The 26,661-nt window shown below is 34.1% G+C and overlaps 1 protein-coding gene across 2 annotated transcripts in view; it reads left to right on the top strand.

The window, feature by feature from the left end:
- Positions 1 to 6,034: 6,034 nt before the first annotated feature.
- prlra (prolactin receptor a) overlaps positions 6,035 to 26,661 on the top strand; it is a 92,446-nt gene continuing 71,819 nt past the window's right edge. For both annotated transcript variants that reach the window (XM_030149338.1, XM_030149337.1), the window contains exon 1: positions 6,035 to 6,212. The gene's annotated coding sequence lies outside the window, so the exon portion shown is untranslated. The remainder of the gene's footprint in view (positions 6,213 to 26,661) is intronic.

Genomic DNA, 26,661 nt, shown 5'->3' with positions numbered 1-26,661 from the left:
AGTTCAACCAGGTGCCAAAAAGCAGCTGGACTGACTTAGAGAAAAGAGCCCAAAAAACTACTGGGCCAAAATACAAATACTCATTGCTGTTCAGTGTGTTCACAATTCATGTTCAACATCCTAAATCTCTGTGTGATGTACATTCTGAGCAACGATAGCTAGCTAGCTAGCTAGCTAGATAGATTCAAAATTTAATCATTTGTTCCTTATGCCAGTATTAACATTTCCTGAAATTTTCATCCAAATCTGTCCATAACTTTTTGAGTTATCTTGCACACAAACAGACAAACAGACAGACAAACCAACACCGACAAAAACATAACCTCCTTGGCGGAGGTAAAAATGTTAAACTTCGCATAGTTCTCGTAAATTCTCAAACATAGCGGGTGATGGTAACACACAAACACTGGATGTCACCGACCATAAATGTAAAAAAAGAAGAAGTCTGTTGAGAGCTACTGTAAAAACAGAAACACAAGGATTCTCATTTGTGGATGATCATACAAATGAAAGCACACTAGATAGATAGATAGATAGATAGATAGATAGATAGATAGATAGATAGATAGATAGATAGATAGATAGATAGATAGATAGATAGATAGATAGATAGATAGATAGATAGATAGATAGATAGATAGATAGATAGATAGATAGATAGATAGATAGATAGATAGATAGATAGATAGATAGATAAAAAAAACATCCTGGTTTAGTTTAAATATGAACAAATACACAGTGAGTAATTGTATAATAATTTCGCACACTTTTTTCCAGTTATAAACCAAGATCTGGTCTCTCTCTATAACCCAAATTAAGTGTTCTCAGAGCCAAAGCCTAATTATTACATTTAGAAATGCACACAATTACTTGATTAGTCAGTTAGTCAAAGGGATAAGGATAGTTGATATCTTTCTTTTAAGAGTCAACTAATTTGTATGAAAAGTGGGGGTTGGATGAAACTGACATTTTACTTTTCAAAAAAGCAGAGCTGATGTTTACGACACTGTTTGCGCTGCATGTATTATGTAAAGTCTGAAAACGTGTTTAAAGTGTTTACTTCTGGTTCACCTATTCCTTGGCTGGTTATAATTTTTGTTGTGTGGATGACGTGTTATTAACGCTGACATCACAAATAACCAACCGATCCAGTTTAATTAGCCTGATTATTCGACTTGAAAAAGTGATGAAAATGCTTATATCTATTATATATTTTAAAAACAGTAAGAAAGTGGTGTTCATATGTGATTCCAACAGGGCACTGGTCACAGGAAAAAACAGCTGGTTTGGTTTTAATATTACTAAAAAAACTGTGTGAATCATTTTTATCATAATTCTACATACTTCTTCATATTAAACTAAGACCTGGTGCCTTTCCATAATTGTAATGTTGCAAGGCTGGTGCAAGACATGTTTAAGTGTCCTTGAACAGAAAAAATAAAAAGTGTCCTTGAACAGTACTATGCATGAGTTGTGTTGTAGAATTGTGACGTCCTTCAGACATAAATGCACCGGAAATTTGCCCCATAATCCTTGCTGCTTTCCACCTTACAATAGCACACAAAATGCACAAAATGAAAACAAACTTATGTTGTTACCTTTATTAATGTTATTGTGATGATGATTTTATTTATTTATTTATTTATTTATTTTATTTTATTTTATTTTATTTTATTTTATTTTATTTTATTTTATTTTTTTATTATTATTATTATTTTTGTTTTCTTTAGACATTTATATTTTTGGCCTGTTACTTTTGAGTGTGTTTAGTTGGTTTATTCCTTTAGGGGTGGGAGGTGGGAAGCGTGCACAAAGGAGAATTGTAAAACGTAAGACCCAGTATCATTATGTATATACTGTATCTGGAGGATTTTCTTTTGTGAAATAAAAAGATACAAAAAAAAAAAAAAAAAAAGGAAAAAAAAAAGAAAACAAACTGGAGTTTTCTGGCAAAAGCAAACTATGTTGTTTTTTTTTCTTCAAAATATCTTCATTATTAGTGGTTGTAGCCAGGGGCATAGAATTGGGTAGGGACACTAGGGACACGTCCCTACCAATATCCAGCCACTACTGTGTAGTCACTATCAATACAATAAAAGACACTATTTAATGCCAAACAGATACACTTTTAAAAAGTAATTTTTACTTATTATTTTCATGTAATTCTATTGAAGAGAGCAACTGTTTCAAAAACACAAAGAAAATTTGTGGGGAAAATACAATAAAACCTCAGATTCTAAATGTGATTCTAGATGTTATTTTATCCATATTTTTGGGGAATAAATTACATATAATAATTGAAAGTAAAAGCCTTTTTTTTTGCTCAGGCAATAACTGTACCATCAAACTCTATAATCACTGTATCCCTAATCTGTTCATATGTCATAAATCAACATATTTATATTTATATTTATGTCAGGTGACAGACAGTAGAGAGGAGGGGGGAGGTAGAGGAGGAGAGGCTGGAAATTCACAGGTGAGGTTAAAAATGGAAATGTTAGTCGTGAGAATAACCTTGTAGAATGCATTAAATTCTTGTATTGTCTTTAGATATTCAGCTATGTATTAGAAACATGTCAATTACTGAATTGTGTTTTCTGACTATTATTGTATGCTTGTTTGATCAGCTCCACATGATGTGAAATAATGTTTGCAAATGCAAAAAAAAACAAAAAAACATCAACTTTCAGGAGTGCTTTTATGTCCCCACCAATGTCAAATTCAAACCTACTCCCTTGGTTGTAGCTCAAAAAATGTGTCTTCACAAAGAGCACATCCATTACAAATATACAAAGACACACTTCTATGTTTCCATAGCCAGTGAACACAGATTTTCATTAATGTCCTGGAAACACACACACACACACTCTTGATTTCTCTTACATTTGTCCACTACAAGCAGCACCAACGAATGCACGAATGTCACAGACTTCATGAGTTAATTTCAAATACAAGATGTCAACACCTTCTACAACACTGAGGTAGGTGGTAACACATGTAAGGGGTAGTTGCAAGTTAGATAAAAGAAGTAAAAACACAAAAACACAGCATGGGCTATGCTTCTTTGTATTCTTGCACAAACATTTAATCATACTGCAGTTATTTTGACAGGTATTGCAGTTGTACTGAGTCACCATTACAGTTAAAATGGTGAATTTCATTTCACTGCTGATGTAATTTTTGATCTGTGTTCTCCTGCACCTGGAGAATGATTGGTAGGCATCTCTGTAACACCACAATACATTATTTAGAATGTCAAATTGCGTCACTTCGAACCCTTATAAACCTCTAGTGTGTGTGTCAAGGTGTAGACACACTATAAATTTAAGATGAGAGTAAGTTCAAGTTCAGGTTGAGAAGGTATTCCTAGTTGTCTGTTCTGATACTTTTTGAGAGAATGACAACCTCCAAGCTTCAATTACACGCTGAAAATGGTCAGTTTTGCACAGTTTACTGAAGATGTATGGCAATCTATGCTTCATAACATTCATTCATCCTCAATCTGTTTAAGACAGGGGTGTCAAACTCATGTTAGTTCAGGGGCCACATTCAGCTAAATTTGATCTACAGTGGGCTGGACCAGTAAAATAATAACATAACAATATATAAATAATGTCAACTCCAAACTTTCCTCTATGTTTTAGAGCAAAAAAAGTAAAATTATGCAATCACAATGTTTACATCTATCAACTATCCTTTAAAATAATGTGAATATCATGAACAAACTGAAATTTCTTAAGAAAATTAAGTGCAATTTTAACGATATTATGTCGTAGTTTATCATTTACACATGTAAATTACAACTTACAGATCCCAGTGGATCTACAAATACACAAAACACTGAATAAAAGGCAGAATATGGGAAAACTTTCACTTCAGATATTTCAAAATGTTCACATTTGTTGAGGTTATTCGCATTTCTGTGAAATGGTAGTTTGTTTTAGTGTAAATACAGTAAAATGAATGAAAAAATTTGGAGTTGTGAGTATTTATAGGTTATTCTGATAATATTTTACTGATCCGACCCACTTGAGATTAAATTGGGAACCTGAGCTAAAATGATTCATATTTTCAGTGTAATTTTTGCATTTCACAAATTCATCCCAGGGGCCAGACTGGACCCTTTGGTGGGCCGAGTTTGGCCCCCAGGCCACATGTTTGACACCTGTGGTTTAAGACATAGAGTAATTCAATTCAAAGTGGTTCACAGGCTGCATTGGTCGAAAGTGAAGTTGACAGAAATTAAATCAGACTTGAATCCTACTTGTGATTGTTATGAAGCTGAATCAGCCACACTGTCTCATATGTTCTGGTTTTGTTCAAAACTGAAAAACTTTTGGCAGTCTATAATTAAATTTCTTTCTGATGTAACAGGGTCTCATACTGAACCTGAGGCAACAATTGCAATATTTGACATTACATCACATTCTTTTAACCAAAAATCTAAAAATCTAATTGCCTTCACCACTCTTCTAGCTTGTAGACTAATGCTTCTAAAATGGAAAGATAAACAACCTCCAACATCCAAATCTTGGTTTCTGGATCTTTTACATCATTTAACATGGGAAAAAATCAGATATTCGATAAGAGGATGTGCCAATAAGTTTTTCAGTACCTGGCAATCTGTTCTGAATCACATAAAAAAGGTAGATCCCTCACTTTTTCCAGATGAGTCTTATTAATATGAGTATGTGACTAATATCTGTGTCTCTTATTTATTTATTATTACTTTTATTATTATTATTATTATTATTATTATTATTATTATTATTATTATTATTATTATTATTATTATTGTCAATTCTCCTTTTTTTTTTTTTTTTTGGTGCAACAGGGTGGGAATGTTCATGGGTTTGGGTTAAAAAACAAAACAATAAAGACTGTATTATGCTTGTCTGTGACTAGATATGCAATAAAAACGCTTTGAACAAAAAAATAAAAATAAAAAATAGATTCATAAAAAAAAAAAAATTCAATTACATTGTTTTTTTATGCCTAAAGAGGGAAAAAAAACACTCAGGAAAAAAAATCTTGAATAAGGTTGTCATAATTCAGTCTTATTAATATGAGTATGTGACTAATATCTGTGTCTCTTATTTATTTATTATTACTTGTATTATTATTATTATTATTATTATTATTATTATTATTATTGTTATTATTATTATTATTATTATTATTATTGTCAATTCTCCTTTTTTTTTTTTTTTTTTTTGGTGCAACAGGGTGGGAATGTTCATGGGTTTGGGTTAAAAAACAAAAAAATAATGACTGTATTATGCTTGTCTGTGACTAGATATGCAATAAAAACACTTTGAAAAAAAAAAAAAAAAAAAGATTCATAAAAAAATTCAATTACAATGTTTTTTTTTAATGCCTAAAGAGGAAAAAAAAACACTCAGGAAAAAAAATCTTGAATAAGGTTGTCATAATTCAGTCTTATTAATATGAGTATGTGACTAATATCTGTGTCTCTTATTTATTTATTTATTTATTATTATTATTATTATTATTATTATTATTATTATTATTATTATTGGTAATGATCTTTTCTTTTTTTTTCCCAGTGCAACAGGGTGGGAATGTTCATGGGTTTGGGTTAAAAAACAAAACATTAATGACTGTATTATGCTTGTCTGTGACTAGATATGCAATAAAAACGCTTTGAACAACAACAAAAATAAAAAATACATTCATAAAAAAATTTAATTACATTGTTTTTTTATGCCTAAAGAGGAAAAAAAAAAACACTCAGGAAAAAAAATCTTGAATAAGGTTGTCATAATTCACGCATGAAAGGGTTAAAGACTATAAATAATCTTTATTTACAGTCTGTACACACACTAGTCTATGATAAACCAAAGCAAAACTGTGAGCAGAGCCTTCAAGCTCTGTTGTTGTTGTTGTTGTTGTTGTTGACATTAGATGTATCCTGATGAACCTGCGCTGTGGGCGGGGCTTATCCTCTGACGGGGCTGGACTCCTGGACGCCCCGCCCCCCTGCGGATCATACGGTATCTCAGTGCGTGTTGTCGGTGTGTTCAGAGGCTTGACGGGATTTGCTGCCGGTGTTGGTCCTGTGATGTGTGTTCCCTGTTCTCCTGACAGCCCGGCACTGAACCAGGTACACCCGAGTGTGGGTGCGCTCTGCTGGGACTAGACGGCACTGCTCATGCGCAGAGGAGGACTCTGAAGACTCCTGTCAATTCTGCGTAAGTCCCAAATATACTGACTTTATTTACGCATCAGGACCTGTGTGGATGAGTGCGCACAGATTTGGACAGACTGGTCCAAACGCACTTGTGTGTCTGTTGTTGTGTGACTCTGCTGGTCGTGCACCGAGGCCATGCGGATAAAGATAAATCCTCTAAATCCTGCTATGATACACTGAATTTCTATGACAGTCTTACTCTAACGTCACGTCTGATGTTCATGTTGGTTCATCTTGCAGACTTTATGACCCCAAGAACCCACAGACCTTTCATTTAACCCTTTCATGCATGAATTAGGAGACCCTTAACCCTTTCATGCATAGTGGTCACTACAGTGGACAGTTACTCTACAGCTTTACTCTTGTATATCCATGGGTTTAGTTGTTTTAGTTCCATGTCAACCAACACAGTGTTCACTTATGCATCATCTCATAAACTGCAATTCATACCATTATTGTAACTTTGCTGTTCTTGATTGGTTCTTGAGTGGAAATCAATTGTTAATATTTATTTTTTGCATATTATCTCCATGAAGTGAGTTATAACTAGTATTAGAATATGTTAAAATGTGAGAAAACATCAGATTAGCTGCATTAAACATGGTTTCATTTCACTGTTTTCATATCACTTTATGATATTGGGTTTTAAATACATGTTTCTTTGCTTCAAGAATAAAATTCATGGTGTAGCTGAGTGGACATTTTTGTAACTCCATGAAAAACAGTTTGATTTAAAAAAAAAAATAATAATAATAATAAAATAAAATAAAATAAAATAAAAAATTCAATCACATTGGTTTTTTTTTCATGCCTAAAGAGGAATAAAAACACTCAGGAAAAAAAATCTTAATTAAGGTTCTCATAATTCATGCATGAAAGGGTTAATCAAGATTTTTTTTCCTGAGTGTTTTTATTCCTGAAAAAATTCATGAAAAAAACAGCCCTAAAGAAAATTTTCTTCTGAACCTATTTTTCATGGAGCTGCAAAAAATGTCCACTTAGCTGGACACCAATGTGTTTAACCCTTTCATGCATGAATTATGAGAACCTTAACCCTCCGGTATCCTGTCCAGCAAGGCCCTTACTAAGCTCAAAGTGTGCCTTTTTGGCACACTTGTGAAATAATGTCAAAAAAAATTTCATACAGTTTGTTTTTAATTCTTTTGCACTTTTTTCTATTTCATCAACTTGAGCCGTAAATAAAAATACCAAACACTCAATAATTGTCAAGTTTTTTAGCCCTTTAAATGCCGTGTTTGTAATGTAAACAAACTATTTTTTTTTGGATGCAAAAAACACAAAAAAATTATTTTTTTCAATATACTACATAAAAAGTGGATCACATATTATTTGATTTTTTCATCCTGGCATATGTCAATGATTAACTCCAACATCGGTTAATTCGCATTATTATTTTTGGTGCTAGGTCAAATGTACAAAAATGCTAGCATCTGTCACCAAGTGTGCGTAAAATGCACACCTATAAATCAAACTATTAAATATTATATATTGATTTTATTTTTCTGCTCTAATTTGAGTTTATTTTTGTAAATCAAGGTCAGCCCTAATCATACATACCAATGGCAGAAATAGTGCGTTTTAGGCACACTTGGGAGACAGATGCTAGTCTTGTAATTTTCTTTTGTTTACAATGTGCAAATTTTAGTTGGTGGCCAGAATTTAAAGATCATGCAAAAATGAACAACTTTTGAATTCTAACCTTATTTAAATTGTGAAAAATAATATGAAGTTTTTTAAAACGAAGTGCAAAGTGTGTCTAAAAGGCACACCCGGATACCGGAGGGTTAATCATGATTTCCGCTCGTTTTTATTCCTCTTTACGCATGAAAAAAAACAAAACAAAAAAAAACCAATGTAATTGACAGCTTTTTATTAACCTATTTTTCATGGAGTTGCAAAAATGTCCACTCAAATGGATACGAGAATTGCACAAATACTCAGATTTCAATGTCTTAGAAGTGATTCTTGATGCAGTGAATCCCAAATGCATGGGGGCGTCCAAAAACTGTTTTCCAACACTGTATATTTTCTTCCAACAACTTGATTTGATTCATTTATCACAGATCTGTGAGTGTTTCCATGTCCAATCCAGGGACATTTAGTTACAAGGGTTAAAGCAGGGGTGTCAAACTCATTTTCTTCCGGGGGCCACATTCAGCCCAATTTAATCTGAAGTGGGCCGGACCAGTAAAATAATAACGTGATAACCAATAAATAATAACAACTCCAAATTGTTTTAGCACATAAAATAACATTCAGTTATGCCAATATTTACATTTACAAACTATCCAAACAAAAAGGATGTGAATAACCTGTAAAAAATGAAATTTGTTAAGAAATATAAGTACAATCTTATCAATATTATGCCTCGACTTATCATTTATACATATGCTTTACAGATCCGATCTACAAAGACACAAAACTTTTAGTCACAGGCAGAATATTGTTAAAATTGCACTTAATTTACCTCAGACATTTTAGGTTATTCACATTTTATTGTTACAGGATAGTTTGTTAATGTAAACATTTTCATAATTTAATATTTTTTGCACTAAATCGAAGAGAAAAAAATGGTGTGGTCATTATTTATATATTATTATGATATTATTTTTGAGTTCGTTGTCCTAATTCATCCCACGGGCCGAATTGGAAACTTTGGTGGGCCGGTTTTAGCCCCCGGGCCGCATGTTTGACACCTGTGGGTTAAAGAAATACCTGCAGCTGTGAAGGACGTAAAATTAAAAACAGACAAACAACAACTAATGCTATGGTTTGTTCCTTTCCCTGTAATGGAACTTCGCAGGCATTTGAAACAGTGTGCTATTTCCTTTCACGTAGGAGGAGGAGGAGGATGCCAGGCAGTCAGCAGTGTAATGGGATTTCCTCCAATCATGATCTGTTCTATCTATTGGTCTTTAGTCTAGAGGTGAGAGAGTCCAGAGGCACTAATACAGATATGTTTATATATATACATATAAGCTGATCAAGTCAATAGTGGATTACAATGTTAGGAAAAGGTCTTTCCTCTGTTGGTTCCGCACCACGGTTGTCTATAAATACTAACAGAACCACCTACAGAATGTTCACTTAAACCCTAAGGTGGGTCACATGGGTTTATTCTGGTCGTGTCCACAGTAGTACAGTGCTTTGCTTCCATGTTGGTGTTCCAGTCTGTTTCTCAAAACCTGGGGCACACACTGTAAAAAAAAAAAAAAAAAAAAAAAAAAAAAAGACTGTAGAATTAACACCAAAAAGTTGTAAAATTGCAACAGAAAAAACTGTAAGTGACAATAAAAAGCTGTTTATTTGAAAAGATTTTTGTGTTAACGATTCAATCAAATATAGCTGTAGTTTTTACAGGAAGAGTATGTGAACAAAACCAGATTTGTTTGTAGAAATGATGTATTTCTTTTTTCTTTTTTTTTTTTTTAATAATTTTATTTGTAGATTTTTAACAGCATTACATGGATGCGTCATACAATCTTTACATTTTTACTATGTTTTTGAACACAGGTCCCCACCCCCAACTTAAATATAAACATAAACACGTAAATATATTTACCTAAAGACATCAGGATTATGAAAGCAAAAATAAATACATAAATTAAATTGAATAGAAAGCAATTATACATATATAAAAAAAAATAAAAAATAAAAAAATAAACGAAAAAAAGACAGAAATAAAATATGTACCATATTTACAGTTATCCAGGTGATGAGTGGTGATTTGGTGTTAAAGTCATGATATTTTATAAGTTTCTGTGAATTTTAGAAATGATGTATTTCTATTGTTTTTAGAAAATAAAACCAAATTTAAAAACAATGTGGTGCCGTTTAAACTGCAAGACCACAATGTTGAAATAACAGCATATTTGTTTTTTGTTTTTTTTTTAATAAAAAATTTCTTTCAAAAAGTAAACATTTAACAATTTAACGTTTTAAATTTGTAAATTAATGGGTTGGTAGAGTGGTTCGTCCAATAACCAAGGGGTTGGTGGTTCAAATCCTGGCTCAGACTGTCCATATGTCAAAGTGTTCATGGAAGACACTGAACCCTGAATTGTTCCCAGTTGGACCTGGTGGTTTTGGAAAGTGCTTTGGACACCATGAAGGTGGAGAAAATGTGCTAAATAAGTGCAGTCCATTTACCAGTTAAATCCAGTGTTAAATCTACATGTTTAAAATGTTAAATCTACATGTTACTCCGTAAATATGTTTACAGTTGGATGTGTTTTTTACAGTGTTGTTCTGGAAACCACAGGTGCCAGTTTTTTTCCGTAAAAACAACAGGATGTTTTTTACAGTGCATATTACAGGTAATAATACACTGTGAGGGTTAGGGGTGTGTATCGGTAAGAATCTGGCGATACGATACAAATCACCACACTGGGATCACGATACGATATATCACGATATATCACGATACTGTTAAAAAGGCAATTTTCTGTTTGTTTCTTTTTTTTAATGATTATATCCTTGAAGAATTGAATTACACCAGAAATATGCACAAATACTAAACACATTTTTATTTAATCAGAACAGGATCTAATGCTGTAGCACAAAACTTTTCTGTGTCTTTAAACTTAAATTCTGTTTTACAGACATTACAGTTTAAGATCCTGTTCAAATGTTCATATTCTATTAGTTCAGAACTAACATCAAAACATTATTTTTGTGCAATCCCAACAAAGGAACTAACATTATTTAATAAAAGAGTGTTAAATCATAATACATAAAATATAAATAAAAAGCAAAAACAGAAAACAAAAATGAACCTCCAAAATATCTGCATTTGAATAAATACCTAAAAATATCGATACAGTACTTTTTAATATCGATACAGTATTGTGAAATGAAATATCGCAATGTTTTGCAGAACTGATATTTTCTTACACCAATAGTGAAGGTCCTCATATGTACAACTCCATTTAAAAACCACACACTAATCCTTTAAGGTGTGAGTTAGAGCATCCTGAGGTGATTTAAAATGCATTTTAATGACAAACTGCAGTGTCACTAATAAATGATAATGATTCACTCAGCTGCACCTGAAGTCCACATTAGAAATCCAAGTCCAGCTTCAGCCATTTTATTTCATATCCTGTAAAACATCAGCAACAATGGATCGTTTGACATTGGACAACATATAAAATAACAGGAACATTCTCTGAGCTGCCAAGCAAGTTAAACCCATGCGGATCATATGACAGTATAATCTGTTTGCATCACTGTTCACTGGAGCGTAGTACCACAGTAGCACACATATGACCTGTGTAGATTATTTGCGGATTGTTTTTTACAATGAGATGAAGATTTAAAAGATGAAACTGAAAAACACAGCTAAATGAAAAAAAAAAACAAAAAAAAAACAACACTCTTCTTATCCCCAAACGTACTGTAACCTGTCTCATTTTAGACAGAGCTGTTTGTTCCATACAAAGAATGAAAGCTTCCCGTAGGTTATCCAAGGTAGCTTTTGTACCCTTCAAATATGAAGGATTTTCTTTATTGAAAGGCAGGAAAACTTTCAGACAGACCCCCTGCATCAAAGGTGATCCGATTTTTTATTACCTCCGCCAAGGAGGTTATGTTTTTGCCAGGGTTTGTTTGTCTGTTTGTTTGTTTGTCTGTCCGTTAGTGTGCAACATAACTCAAAAAGTTATGGACAGATTTGGATGAAATTTTCAGGGTTTGTTGGAAATGGGATAAGGAAGAAATGATTAAATTTTGGTGGTGATCGGGGTGGGGGGGCCCACGGGGGGGGCCACTGATCAGCCTTGGCGGAGGTCTGCGCTCTCCGAGTGCTTCTAGTTTATTTAATTACCTCCGCCAAGGAGGTTATGTTTTTGCCAGGGTTTGTTTGTTTGTTTGTTTGTTTGTTTGTTTGTTTGTTTGTTTGTCTGTCCGTTAGTGTGCAACATAACTCAAAAAGTTATGGACAGATTTGGATGAAATTTTCAGGGTTTGTTGGAAATGGAAAAAATGATTAAATTTTGGTGGTGATCGGGGGTGGGGGGAGGGTCACTGATCAGCCTTGGCGGAGGTCTGCGCTCTCCGAGTGCTTCTAGTTTTTTTAACAGTTCAGGTGCACTTCCACGAACAATGAAATATTGTTCCATAAAATAATGAATCATGAAATAATGGCCTGTTGTGCATGCATTCCTTGTACATGTTCTCGTACATTTTGTATTATATTGTATTTCTGGCATTTTCCCCTTGACTTCAGCTCCTGCAGCTTTATTACCTGTGTTTAGGTTTATTTCATTTCACTGATGTGGTGTCACTATGGTTACCTGTGTCTGCATTAGCCAATTAAACTATATAATAACTGCTTTGACAATTATAGAAAGCTACAGACATGCCCCTTCATGTTCTGCCCATTATTTAAAAAAAACTGTGTTTAGTCAAGTTATTCTTTTATTCCCCTTTAAATTATACCATCATTTATGGTCAGTGTATCTTTTGGTAGTTTAATTTTCTTTTCAGAAACAAAATAAAAACTAGTGGTGAATTGATTTTTGTTTTAAAATGCAAGAATTAAAATAGAATTTCAAGGTGTTTTTGTTTTCAAAAACAGATAAGCCAAGTTTTAAAAATGGATTGATTTTTGTTTTCTCTTTCTAAAAACCAAAAAGAACGTTACTGGAAGATTCGCACAAACCCATTATTCAGAAGAATCTTTGTGACCTCAGTGACATTTACACTCAATCAGTGTATCTGTTGGTAATTGGATTTTCTTTTCAGAAACAAAATAAAAACTAGTGGTGAATTGAGTTTCATTTTAAAATACAATAATTAAAATCGAATTTCAAGGCCTTTTTCTTTTTCAGTGTCAGACCAGATAAATCAAATTTTAAAAAATGATTTTTTTTTTGTTTTCTCTTTCTAATAACAAAAAAGAAAGTTACTACCTGACAGAAATGGAAAAGCGGACCAAAAACGCCCATTTTTTTCATTTTCTGAGACCGGATGCTGTCATTTTCAAGGAAAGAGCGCTAATGCCATTGAGGTCACAAAGATTCTTACGAACGATGGGTTTGTACGAATCTTCCAGTTCGTAGACATTCATGGAAGGACCATGTCTACGATGTCCAGATTTTGGATGAACTGGAAGATTCGTTCAAACCCATCGTTCATAAGAATCTTTGTGACTTAGACATTAACGCGCTTTCCTTGAAAATAACAACATCTGGTCTCAGAAAAAAAAAAAAAAAGACAGCCATTTTTGGTCTGTTTTTCCATTTCTGTCAGGTAGTAACTTTCTTTTTTGTTATTAGAAAGAGAAAATGAAAATCAATCCATTTTTAAAATTTGGCGTATCTGTTTTGACACAGAAAAAGAAAAACGCCTTTGAATTCAATTTAAATTCTTCTTAAAACAAAAATCAATTAACCACTAGTTTTTATTTTCTTCTTATGAAAAGAAAATCCAATTACCAAAAGATACACTGACCATTTATACATGTAATATTTGTCAATTTAAGAGATAATTTTACAACCCATGAAAGTTGAAGTTAGTTGTAAAAGTGTTAGAGTATCAGATTGTGAAACTATGTACAGTCTACTCTCGTTATACCGCCAACTTCCGTTCACAGCCAAATTGGCGGTATAGCGAAAATGGCGTTACAACGGGTTGCGTCCATAATGTGCATGTCTTTACTATATGATGTCTATGCTGCCTCCGTTAACCCGTTCTAATTGCGTTTCTAAATAAATCTTGATTCTGTTATGTTGTAAGGCAGGGATCGGCAACCTTTAACACTCAAAGAGCCATTTCGACCCGGTTTCCACGGAAAAGACAACACTGGGAGCCGCACCTCGGAGGTGCCACGGCGGCGCACCTCGGAAGTGCCGCGCCGCGACGCTGGCGGTATAACGGTCGGGAAATCAATGGTATAAGTGTTGTTTGTGCATGGAACTGGGCTGGCGGATGGCGATAAGCGGAAATGGCGGTATAACGGCGGGCGGTTTAACGAGAGTAGACTGTAATTATAAGAACTAAACACTTGAAAGACGTCATCGTAACTGTCCAAGATCTGTTCAGACTCACTGAAGATGACGCTGCAGCTTCAACATGACCAGACATGAAGACATTTTAGCCTTTTTTAGTACATTTCTATCTTGCTCTATGAGAACCGGTGAAATATGCTGAGATAACAGCCATTTTGGTGTTGGTGACATGCACTGTGCTTTAAGAGCTGCAGTCCATTAAGCCATTTCATACAAAACTACATGTTACATCACTAACTTTACTACAAACTGATACTGTCTTGGCCTGGAAAATTATCTTTTACATCGACCGACATCGTATGTGTAGATGATATGTTAGATAAAATGATCTGTCTGTTGACGGCTGTTCTTCCAAAGTTAAGTTCGGTTTTATGGAACACAGCAGAAGGGGCGGGACTTTGTCTCTCCATTAACATGATATTAATGTGTATGACAGTAGTCGCTTTTCCACTGACCCTCAAATTGCGTGAATATAACGTGTGCATAAAAATTTACCTAATGGAAAAACAACAATTTCACCAAAACTCTTGTTTTTTGATTAGAAGTTTTTGCGCTGTCAAGAGGTGGTTTTTCAGGCATAGCGCAAATAGTATGTCACGCGAAACTGCAATGGAAAGACCTTTTTCCGCAACTAGAGTCATGTGAATTTAAAAAAAAAACTGATGTTGATGGACGTTACAACAAGTGAAGAAGAAGAATTTTAAAAGAAACATGGTGCGGTATGTGTGGACACACCAGGAAACTGATTCATTTTTTAATTTAGTACAAGATAGAGGGGTAACATATAATAATAATAATGAATATATCTGTAAATCAACACGATATTTACATTTGTCGGCATGTTTATGGAATGACGTCTCATGTCATCTCACGATAATAAATAAACAAATCATTGCACTTGTGATTTAATGAAAAAACCGACATTATGCACTTCTGTTTTTTTTTTTTTTTTTTGACATTTACTAAATATCGGTAAAATTTTGCGAAGATGTCCAATGGAAAAGCGATTGTTTTTCAACCTTGAGGTCGCCTGGAAATTGAAATGGTGCCAAAATGTAATTTCTAGAAATAGATTAAAAAAAAAAAAAATTACTAATAAAAAATATGTTTTAATGATTCAGTATATATTTCATTATAATTAAAAGATCACACACTTTTCCTTATAAAAATCAAGTTCAAATAAAACACAAGATATAATATCTGAGAGGGCATATCTTGATTGACCCGATCATGTGACCGCTATTTGCAACATAGTATAGCAAACTATTACATGATCAAAAACAAGTTAATTTTAGTAAAAAAAAAAAAAAAATAGCAGCTCTTTCATAATTCATAGTTGGAGTTATTGTTTTTTTATTATTGTTTTTTCGACTGACTGTACATATCCTGACCAAGGAAAATCAAATTCTCCCTTTGTGCAGTAATCTACACCTGGCTTTTCTGCCTCCGTCCAGAATAATATACATTATATAGACTAAATGTCCTCTAAAATTAACGTTTATTTCCAACATAGTATAGCAAACTATTACATGATCAAAAACAAATTAATTTTAGCCAAAAAAAAAAAAAAAAGTCTCAGTTTTGAATGTCTGGGGTCACCAGAAATTTGTGATGTTAAAATAGGGTCAGGAGACAAAAAAGGTTGACAACGACTGGTTCAGAGGCTCGGTAGTTACCATGGAAACACTGTCATCTTCTACAACACTGATTCACCAATAAAACCCATGGAGTTGGATCAGTGACAGTGGATGGAGATGCTTCTTTTTATGTTCAGTTACTGATATCTTTGCTGAAAAAGTCACTTTTTCTTCAGTTTTCTCTCTTTTTGATATAATAATCCTCAACTTTACTCTGAGTTTTTATGAACATCTACATCAGGGGTGTCAAACTCATTTTTGTCCGGGGGCCACATTCAGCCCAATTTAATCTGAAGTGGGCCGGACCAGTAAAATAATAGCATGATAGCCAATAAATAATGACAGCTCCAAATTGTTTTATTGCAAATAACATTCAACTTTGTCAATATTGACATTTACAAACTATCCAAACAAAAAGGATGTGAGTAACCTGAAAAAAATGCAATTTGTTAAGAAATATAAGTACAATTTTGTCAATATTATGCCTCGACTTATCATTTATACATATGCATTACAGATCAGATCTACAAAGAATACGAAGAATACTGTTAAAATTCCACTTAATTGTCTTTAGACATTTCAGGTTGTTCATATTTGTTCAGGTTATTTGCATTTTATTGTTAAAGGATAGTTTGTTAATGTAAACATTTTCATAATTTAATGTTTTTTTGCACTAAATCAAAAAGAAAAATTGGTGTTGTCATTATTTATAGGTTTTTATGGTATTATTTTTGAGTTTGTTGCCCAAACTTGCCCTTTGCAAATTCATCCCGCAGGCCGGATTGGAACCTTTGGCGGGCCGGTTTTGGCCCCTGGGCCGCATGTTTGACACCTGTGATCTACATGATTAGTAAATTAAATGTAGGCAAATACCTGATTTTCACCAAAAAAACCCCAAAAAACCCCACAAAATACAGAAGATAATATTACAATAAATGGTGATGAACCACTTAAGGATGGTTCACTATAGAGAAAAGTTTATTTGGGAACTGCCACAAATGTTGCACTGGGTCCTTATGGGTTAAACATACAGCAGTGGGACTGAGAGAGTATGCATCAGGATATTAGAAGGACAAATAAACAAAGAACTGTAATAGAAACAGTAGTAAAAAGAAAAAAGACATTAGCAAAAAGGAACAATCTTACCAACACTGATTTATTATTATTACTACTACTACTACTACTACTAATACTACTACTACTACTACTAATAATAATAATAAGCAGAATATTTGCAGTATCACACTGCAAATAAAATCATTTATTAATTAATTATATAGACTAAATGTCGTCTAAAATTAATGTTTAATTACAACATAGTGTAGCAAACTATTACATGATCAAAAACAAATTATTTTAGCAAAAAAAAAGTCTCTGTTTTGAATGTCTGGGGTCGCCAGAAATTTGTGATGTTAAAATGGGGTTATGAGCCAAAAAAGGTTGGAACCACTGGTGTATGATGTAGTCGTGTCTTGGTGGCAGCTATTTGTTTTTTTTTGTTTGTTTGTTTGGCTTTTTTTGCCTTAAATATCATCAGTGGAAGAGTGTCAGAGAAGGTGGGGCAGAGAGGAAAGGAATGACTTAACACAAAGGACCCAGGCTGGGAATTGAAACCGGGTCATTGTGAAAAAAGTACAAACCGGACTGAGGTGAGTTCAAATGACACCTATCTCATTTGTTAAAGTTTGCAGCTGAAAACATTCAGTTATTTCTAGATCAGATTTAATTCATTCATTTGAAGCTGTCCTCAAAAACATCCATGACTTTAGTCTCTTCAGTTACAATATTGTTTCCCTCCTCTTTTCCTGAGTTTAGTGGGTCCATTATTGGCCTCTTATTGTGTGTTGTTGTCCTTGAAGCTTTTTTTTTTATGCCTCTGTGTGTGTACTTCAGACACAGGAGGGCACAGGATAAAGGTTGACTCACAATAGAGGAAGTATCGTTTCTAAGTGAACACACTGCAGGATTAATGATGTGAACTACGCTGCCGCAGTCGTGGCTGATTTATGGTTTAAAGCATTTATTCTGTTTTATAGTCTAATGCAGTGGTTCCCAACCTTTTTTGGTTTGTGACCCCATTTTAACATCACAAATTTCTGGTGACCCCAGACATTTAAAATGAAGACTTTTTTTTTTTTTTTTGTTGCTAAAATTAATTTGTTTTTGATCATGTAATAGTTTGCTGTACTATGTTGCAAATAAAGGTTCATTTTAGACAACATTTAGTCTATATAATGTATATTATTCTGGACGGAGGCAGAAAAGCCAGGTGTAGATTACTGCACAAAGGTGGGATTTTATTTTCCTTGGTCAGGATATGTACAGTCAGTTGAGAAAAACAATAACAATAAATAAACAATAACTCAAAGTATGAATTATAAAAGAGCTGCAGCATCTGAAACTGACCACAATGAACATTAGACAGATAAACAGAACCACAGTGCTTCAGTTTCAGACTCACAGTTTGTCTTTTATGGATTGGGATTGTCTCTCTCAACTCACCATATATTTTTTATGAATACGCTTTTATTTTTATCAACTACTAGAATTTTCAGGTGACCCCATTTGAATTTCAGGTGACCCCACGTGGGGTCCTGACCCCAAGGTTGAAAAACACTGATCTACTGTTTGTAAAAGTGAGTCACTTTAGTTACTTTGTCAACACAACCTGCTCCAACTGATAATAGATCTGACTGTTTACACTAAAATAACTAATGATGGTAACCGCAAATTCTTGAAGTATGTATTAAGGGAATTACTTTATTACCTCCACCAGGAGGTAATAAAGTAATGTGATTTCAATTGTGATCTCTTTGCTTTATGTGTTTGTTTGCATGTTTGTTTGTTTGTTTGTTTGTTAGCAACTTTAGGGGAAAACTATTCCAACCCTCTTTACCAAATTGTACCCACAGATAGGCCTAGGCCCTGGGACCAGCCCATTAAATTTTGGGCCAAGTAGGCCAAAGTTCAAGGTCACAGCAAGGTCACAAAATCTACAATTTTCCTATCTCTCATCATTGAGCAATTTTCAAAAATTCATAAAAAATTCAAAACAACTCCGATTAGCCTCCAATTTGATCCACCTGTAGCTTATAACAATATCTTGTATCTGGTACAAAATTGTCCACATCCACTGTGGAATGTGGACTCTGTGGACATTTACATTTAACATTGAAAATCCCATTTACGATACATTTTTCATTGTAACTCAACAAATATTGATTAGAATTTAATATAATTTGACATACACATGACTGGTACCAAGCTTCAACTTTTTCTGCTGTATGGAACAACCTGGAAACTGTTTAATTTAAAAAGAAATAGTCGATCCACACATGCACACCGTTCGGGGTGCCTAGCGGAGGTTTGCGTTCTCTGAACATTTGTTACATTCATGTTTCTTTTAGTGTGTTCACTATTTAATGGAAGACTTCTGCATGTACTTACCTGTCAGATGTGCTCTGGCTATGTCCATACTGCTCTACTCTATTACTGAAGCTTGAAAAAGCCTCTGATTTGGACTGAGAAGAGTGAGCTGTAGGAAGGAAGGAAAGTGTAGTTTTATTTCTGGTGCTCTTTCTGCCTGATTTCAGCTCCTGATGCTCTAAAGCTAACACATGAACATTAGTTTTCAGTTGTCAGTGAATGCATCTCCACTACTAAACACATTTACATGCATGTTCTGCTGCATTTCCATTTACATATTTGAGTACACTATATTTAAGTAGTATCCAAGTACACTGTTTCCCTGTTGTTTAGGTTAAATATTTAACCATGTGTGCGTTAAGTATTCCTTGTAAAAACCATTAGTATGGATATTTAAATTTGATTCAATTTAACTAAATAATTAAACAATGTAGTATCTTTACTAATAACGAATTTGTCTTGTTTAAATGTCAACTAGCAGTAGTTTCTGTGGAATCTGTAGTTTCATTCCCAGAGCAAAGTACAACTACCAGCATATCCTGAGTCGAGGCCGTGGTGACTCTATATATAAATCTCACTGGTTGTAATTTCTTTGAGAGCAGTTTTATTGTTATGACCTTGTTTTGTCAACTGGACAACACCCTTTAAAAGTGGAGTTCCTGGAAAGGCGGTGTTGTTGGTGATCTGACCGGTTTTCCCAGAGAAGTGTGAGTCTGAAGAAAAGAGAGTTAGGGATTGAAACCAATGTGATTCCTGGTATTTACTGTAAAGATTCTTTTTCCAGCAAAACTATGCAACAATTCATTATTTTTATAATATTTTGTATCTGTATTCCCTGACTAGAGGACAGGATAATTAATAGGTGCTACCTCAGGAACCACTACTGTCTTACATAAAGTGGTTGTGTTGTTGATTTAGCTCATGATAATGCCAAATAGAGCCCCCCCCCCCCCCCCAAAAAAAACCCCTCATTGTCAATATACAGACGCTGTCATTTATAATTTATTATCATTACTATCATTTATTATGGCTGTGGACTTCAGACAAGGAGTTGTACTTTCAAATCATTTTTAACCCTTTCATGCATGAATTATAAACACCTTAATCAAGATTTTTTCCCTGAGTGTTTTTATTCTCCTTTAGGCATGAAAATCAACAATGCAATTTAATTTTTTTTAACCCTTACATGCATGAATTATGAGAACCTTAATCAAGACCCCCACCCCCCCAAGTGGTTTTTATTCCTCTTTAGGCATGAAAACAAAAAAATGCGATTTATTTTTTTATGAACCTATTTTTCATGGCGTTACAAAAGTGTCCACTCAGCTGCCATGACACCATTTGTTTAATTTTAGAAGAATAAAACCATGTATTTACTGATATACTGTGTGAAAACTGTGAAATAAAAACATGTTTAATGCAGCTAATCTGATGTTTTCTCACATTTTAGCATACTCTAATACTAGCTATTAGTCATTTCATGGAGATAATATGCAAAAAAACAAAACAAAAACGTTTTGATAAAAAAACAACTTTTAATTACATGTCTAATAACAATTAGCAAGTTTTTTTTTTACACTCAAACATGTTACTGCAGATCAGGTTTATCTAGAACAGTAAAGTTACAGTAATGGTATGAATTGCAGTGTTCGGGATTATGCACAGCATCCACTGTGTCGGCTGATATGAAAATAAAACAACAAAACCCATGAATATACAAGAGAACACCTTTAAACAGCTGTCCACTGGAGTGACCACTATGCGTGAAAGGGTTAATGAACCTATTTTTCTTTGAATTACAAAACTGTCCACTCAGCTGGACATCATGCATTTAATTTTAGAAGCAAAGAAACATATTTACTGATATACTGTTGATAAAACTATGAAATAAAAACATTTTTAATGCCACTAAGCTGATATTTTCTCACATTTTAACATACTCTAATGCTAGTTATTACTCATTTCATGAAGATAACATGCAAAAAAATAACTTTTTCTTTAAAAAAAAACAAACTGTTAATTACTATCTAATAACAATTAGCAATTTTTTACACTCAAACATCTTACTGCAGATCAGGTTTATCAAGAACAGCAAAGTTACAGTAATGGTATGAATTGCAGTGTTTGGGATGATGCATAAGTGTTCACTGTGTTGGCTGATATCCAACTAAAACAACAAAATCCATGAATATACAAGAGAATACTTTTGAACAGCTGTCCAGTGTAGTAACCACTATGCATGAAAGGGTTGAAGTAGCATGTATTTAATAATAACACATTTATATTATTCAATAAATTAAAAAATAAATATATTGGTCACTATTAAAATAAATGTATAATAGTGACCATAGGATGTTTTAGTTGTATGTAAAAGATGAGGTCATTTAAAACTGAAATATGTCCGTTTGCTGTGAATCATTGACATTTTATTATGTCCTGTGTGCACTTGTTCCCATCATCCTCAGGTTCTTAGAGACATGAGGGCTGTAACTGCTGCCATTTTGTTGATCTGTGTCGGTCAGTGTGACCCTGCATGCAGCAGACACATTCAGACGTGCAAGAGGGTTGGCTTCACTGCTTACTTTTTACTCATACATGTCACCTGACACCAGGGCCGTAGCCAGGGTTTACAAACTACCGAGGTCCACAATGCACACACAGGGCACCTGGTGACATTTTGTAATCATATTTAAATAGGTGGGGGTGAATTATCGTGTTACACAAGCCTCTAAACTGCTGATTTTAATCCACTGTCAGTCCCCAGGTCTTGACATTTAAATAAAAGCACTGATAACTAGGGGTATAAGAAAATATCGTTTCTGCAATATATCGCAATATTTAATTTCACAATACTGTATCAATATTAAAAAGTACTGTATCGATATTTTTAGGTATTTATTCAAATGCAGATATTGTGGAGGTTCATTTTTGTTTTTCTTTTTTGTTTATATTTTATTTCTTATTGTTTAACACTGTTTATTAAATAATGGTTATTTGAAGCATCCTAAAAGGAGGTTTCACTTTCTGAGAGGCAGATGTTCGTTCCTTTGTTGGGATTGCACAAAAATAATGTTATGATGTTAGTTATGAACTAATAGAATATGAACATTTGAACAGGATCGTAAACTGTAGTGTCTGTCAAACATAATTTAAGTTTGAACACAGGAACATTTTGTGATATAGCATTAGATCCTGTTCTGATCAAATAAAAATGTGTTTAGTATTCGTGCATATTTCGGGTGTAATTCAATTCTTCCAGGAAATAATCCTTTTAAAAAATTTTTTTTTTTAAATTGCTTTTTTAACAGTATCATGATATATTGTGATATATTGTATAGTGATCTATTGTGATTTGTATTGTATCGCCAGATTCTTGCCAATACACGCCCCTACTTATAACTTCTGAAAAGTACAGAGTTTTTTTAAAACATTGTTGTGCTGTGCATATAACAACTGAAAGTGTTCTATCTGTCTGTCTGTGTGTCTGTCTGTCTGTCTGTGTGTCTGTGTGCAAGATAACTCAAAAAGTTATGGACAGATTTGGATGAAAATTTCAGGAAATGTTGATATGTCTGCACTCTCTTTTCTAGAAAAGCACTCAGAGAGCGCAGATCTCCGCCAAGGCAGATCAGTGGGCCCCCGTGCCCCCATGAGCCCCCCACCCCCCACCCCCGATCACCACCAAAATTTAATCATTTGTTCTTTGTGCCAGTATCAACATTTCCTAAAATTTTCATCCAAATCTGTCCATAACTTTTTGAGTTATCTTGCACACAGACACACAGACAGACAGACAGACACACAGACAGACAGACACACAGACAGACAGACACACAGACAGACAGACATAGGGGGCGGGGGGGGGGGCACTAATCTGCCTTGGCAGAGGTCTGTGCTCTCTGAGTGCTTCTAGTTTAATAACTGTAGACATTTTCAAATTGAAATTATAAGTCAGTTACCTCTACCGCCATTAGCATAACCTGTGTGCACTTGCCAACCATTGGGGTATTCATTAATCAAGGAAAATGAGTGAAAACTAGTTGAGATCAATATTAGTTTAAAGGACAGTTTTGTGCTTCACTCATGTTCAGTTCACCAAAACAAGCAGACACAGGAACAGCTTCTTCCCCACAGCCGTCACCCTACTGAACTCTGCCAGCAGATGACCCCACACCCTCCTCCTACCTGTGTTGACTCTTGGTGCGCTGATGCACTGATAACTGCACATCTGGTTCCATAGCTGTACACATTCATCAATATTCTCTACTGTTAGATCTATATCACACAGCCAATATTGCATGTGTGTGTATATATGTATATGCTTACATCCACACTTGAGTTTTTATGTGCATGCATAGGTGTATATATGTATGTATGTATATGTGTATATTCTGTATATCTACTTAACTCTCACTCTTTGTATATCCACAGACTTCTGTATAGCAAGTTAGTTATTTCTGCATATAGCCTTATATATAGTATATTCACAAGATATTTGTACAGGGTGGGGAAGCAAAATTTACAATATTTTGAGGCAGGGATTGAAAGACAGTGCATGACCAATTAGTTTATTGAAAGTCATGAGAATTTATTTGCCACAAGAAAATGTACATAATAGAAAATGTTTTTATTCTATGTGTCCTCCTTCTTTCTCAATAACTGCCTTCACACGCTTCCTGAAACTTGCGCAAGTGTTCCTCAAATATTGGGGTGACAACTTCTCCCATTCTTCTTTAATAGTATCTTCCAGACTTTCTCGTAATAGTTTTGCTCATAGTCATTCTCTTCTTTCCATTATAAACAGTCTTTATGGACACTCCAACTATTTTTGAAATCTCCTTTGGTGTGACGAGTGCATTCAGCAAATCACACACTCTTTGACGTTTGCTTTCCTGATTACTCATATGGGCAAAAGTTTCTGAAAAGGTATGGATAATAGTGTTAGGTATGATTATGACATCAATATATGTTTGGTTTCAAAACAACTGACGTAGTGCCTGCTGAGAAAAAACAACTAAATGTTCATTGTAAATTTTGCTTCCCCACCCTGTATAGCAAATCATTTACTTCTGTATAGCCTTAAGGATAATTATAACCACCCTTTATAGCCTTACCTGTACTTACTTCTCCCATAACAATTGTACATATACTGCACAGAGCTATTTAACATCCTATTTATTCATCTGTACATTCAATACTTAATATAACCATCTCATTTGCACTAGCTGTATATAACTGCACTCATCTGTACATGTTGCTTATCTGTACATACGGTATTTAACTGTATTATACTGCACTTCTGCTATTTGCACTTCTGATTGGATGCTAACTGCATTTCGTTACCCTGTATTTATACTGAGTAATGACAATAAAGTTGAATCTAATCTAATCTCACCAACCTCCACTGCAAACACTGCACCTCTGCTGCTTCAAAACTGAGTTGCACTGAATACTGACCATGCACATGCACCCAAGTGATCATTGCAGTGTCTCTGCATTCACTAACTCGAGTTCCACACTCTTATTATTCATTGGTTCTTGGTCTCCCACACATGCACGATACAGGCACAGAAGACACAATAATACATCCATAATACAGAGACATTTTTAACTGCATGAGATCCTTATTATTTTTTTTTTATCCGGTTGAATATTTAGCTGCTAAATGTATTTTTAGCTCTTAAAAATGACCGAGGTCCAGACCTTGGTGACCTCATAGCTGGCTTCGGCCTCGTCTGACATGTCATCTGCTCATTGTTACAGAGACCGCAGCGGAACAGATATCATCAATTATTCAAGTCTGTGGTCAGAATGTAGATCTGAGACTTGCAATGACCCCATGAATAATTTTCACTCTATTTACTCTGTTTATTTTGCACTTAATAAGAGTCACAATAGCGTGTTTATCAAGTATCCCTCTTCTACTCTGCAGAACAGCTTTTATTTCAGCATTTTAAAGCATGATGCAGTTACTTAATTAAATGATACCTTTACATAATTCACTTTTATTTTACTGCATGTAGTACTTCCTTTCACAATCTGGTAATCTCCTTACCGTCCCATAAGCATTGAAAAAATATTTCATTTGCTCATTTACCCTTAAAGGGTGGCTGTGGCTCAGATGATAGAGCGGGTCGTCCTTTGACCAAAGGGTCGGCGATTTGAATCCTGGCTCCGACTATCCACATGTCGAAGTGTCCTTGGGCAAGACACTCCCAGTAGAGCCTGGCAGCGCTGTGCATGGTAGCAGCAGTGTATGAATGTGTGTGTGAATGGGTGAATGTGAGGAATTGTAAAGCACTTTGGGCACTATTAAGGTGTAGAAAATGCGCTGTGTAAGTTCAGTCCATTTACCATTTAAAGCTGCCGTTATTGTTTCTTTGTTTTGCATCATTGAGAAAAACATCCATAATTATCATTCCACATATTGTAACTCAGTTGATCTGAGGGCAAACAAAACTTCTACTGGTTGCAGAAATGCTACCTCAGAACAGGTTATGGCCACAAGATGTTTTCAGACAGTGAAATATGTGATTGATAGCTTTCTTAGTTTGATAACTTATGAGTTTTATGCTGAATTTCGTTTCATAGTTTTGTCGATTCTCATTTATTTCCACGTGCACTGCTCACGATGTATATAGTTTCTTTGTTGATTGATTGATTGATGTATTTATTTCGAACATGAATGTCAAACAGAAGAAAATAAATAAATAAAACACTTAAACATAAGACATATAATACATATTCAAAAAGGAGTGAGAAGTACAACTTATAAACTCCCACCCCTTCTCCTTATATAATTAATAACAATAATAACCTTCCTTGTCTAATCATATCTATACACTATGCCATAATTCGACTGGTACTTACTAGTAAATAATTAGGTTTCTGGCTTTATATCATTATGAACAAATATAATATGATTTACATAAACATATTATATTGTTATATATATATATTATATGTATATGTTATATATGTATAATATTGTTATACTTGTTTTTGACTTATTTCCTTCATTTAGTTAATTTGTTTGCTTATGATTGTATATCATTACTAGACATTGCAAATGCTTTCTTTATTTTCAGTTTTTGGGGAGGCCCACTATAAACCACTTTGGTTTTTGGCTTCCCTGGCATGTCTTTTATTACCTTCGCCAAGGAGGTTATGTTTTTGCCAGGGTCTGTCTGTCTGTCTGTCTGTCTGTCTGTCTGTTTGTTTGTTTGTTTGTTTGTTTGTTTGTTTGTTTGTTTGTTTGTTTGTTTGTTTGTTTGTTTGTTTGTTTGTTTGTTTGTCTGTCCGTTAGTGTGCAACATAACTCAAAAAGTTATGGACAGATTTGGATGAAATTTTCAGG

This window comes from Sphaeramia orbicularis, chromosome 12, assembly GCF_902148855.1.
Source record: "Sphaeramia orbicularis chromosome 12, fSphaOr1.1, whole genome shotgun sequence".
Classification (NCBI taxonomy): Eukaryota; Metazoa; Chordata; class Actinopteri; order Kurtiformes; family Apogonidae; genus Sphaeramia; species Sphaeramia orbicularis.
Note: the sequence above shows the minus strand (reverse complement) of the source record. Positions and strands in the feature narration are given on the sequence as shown.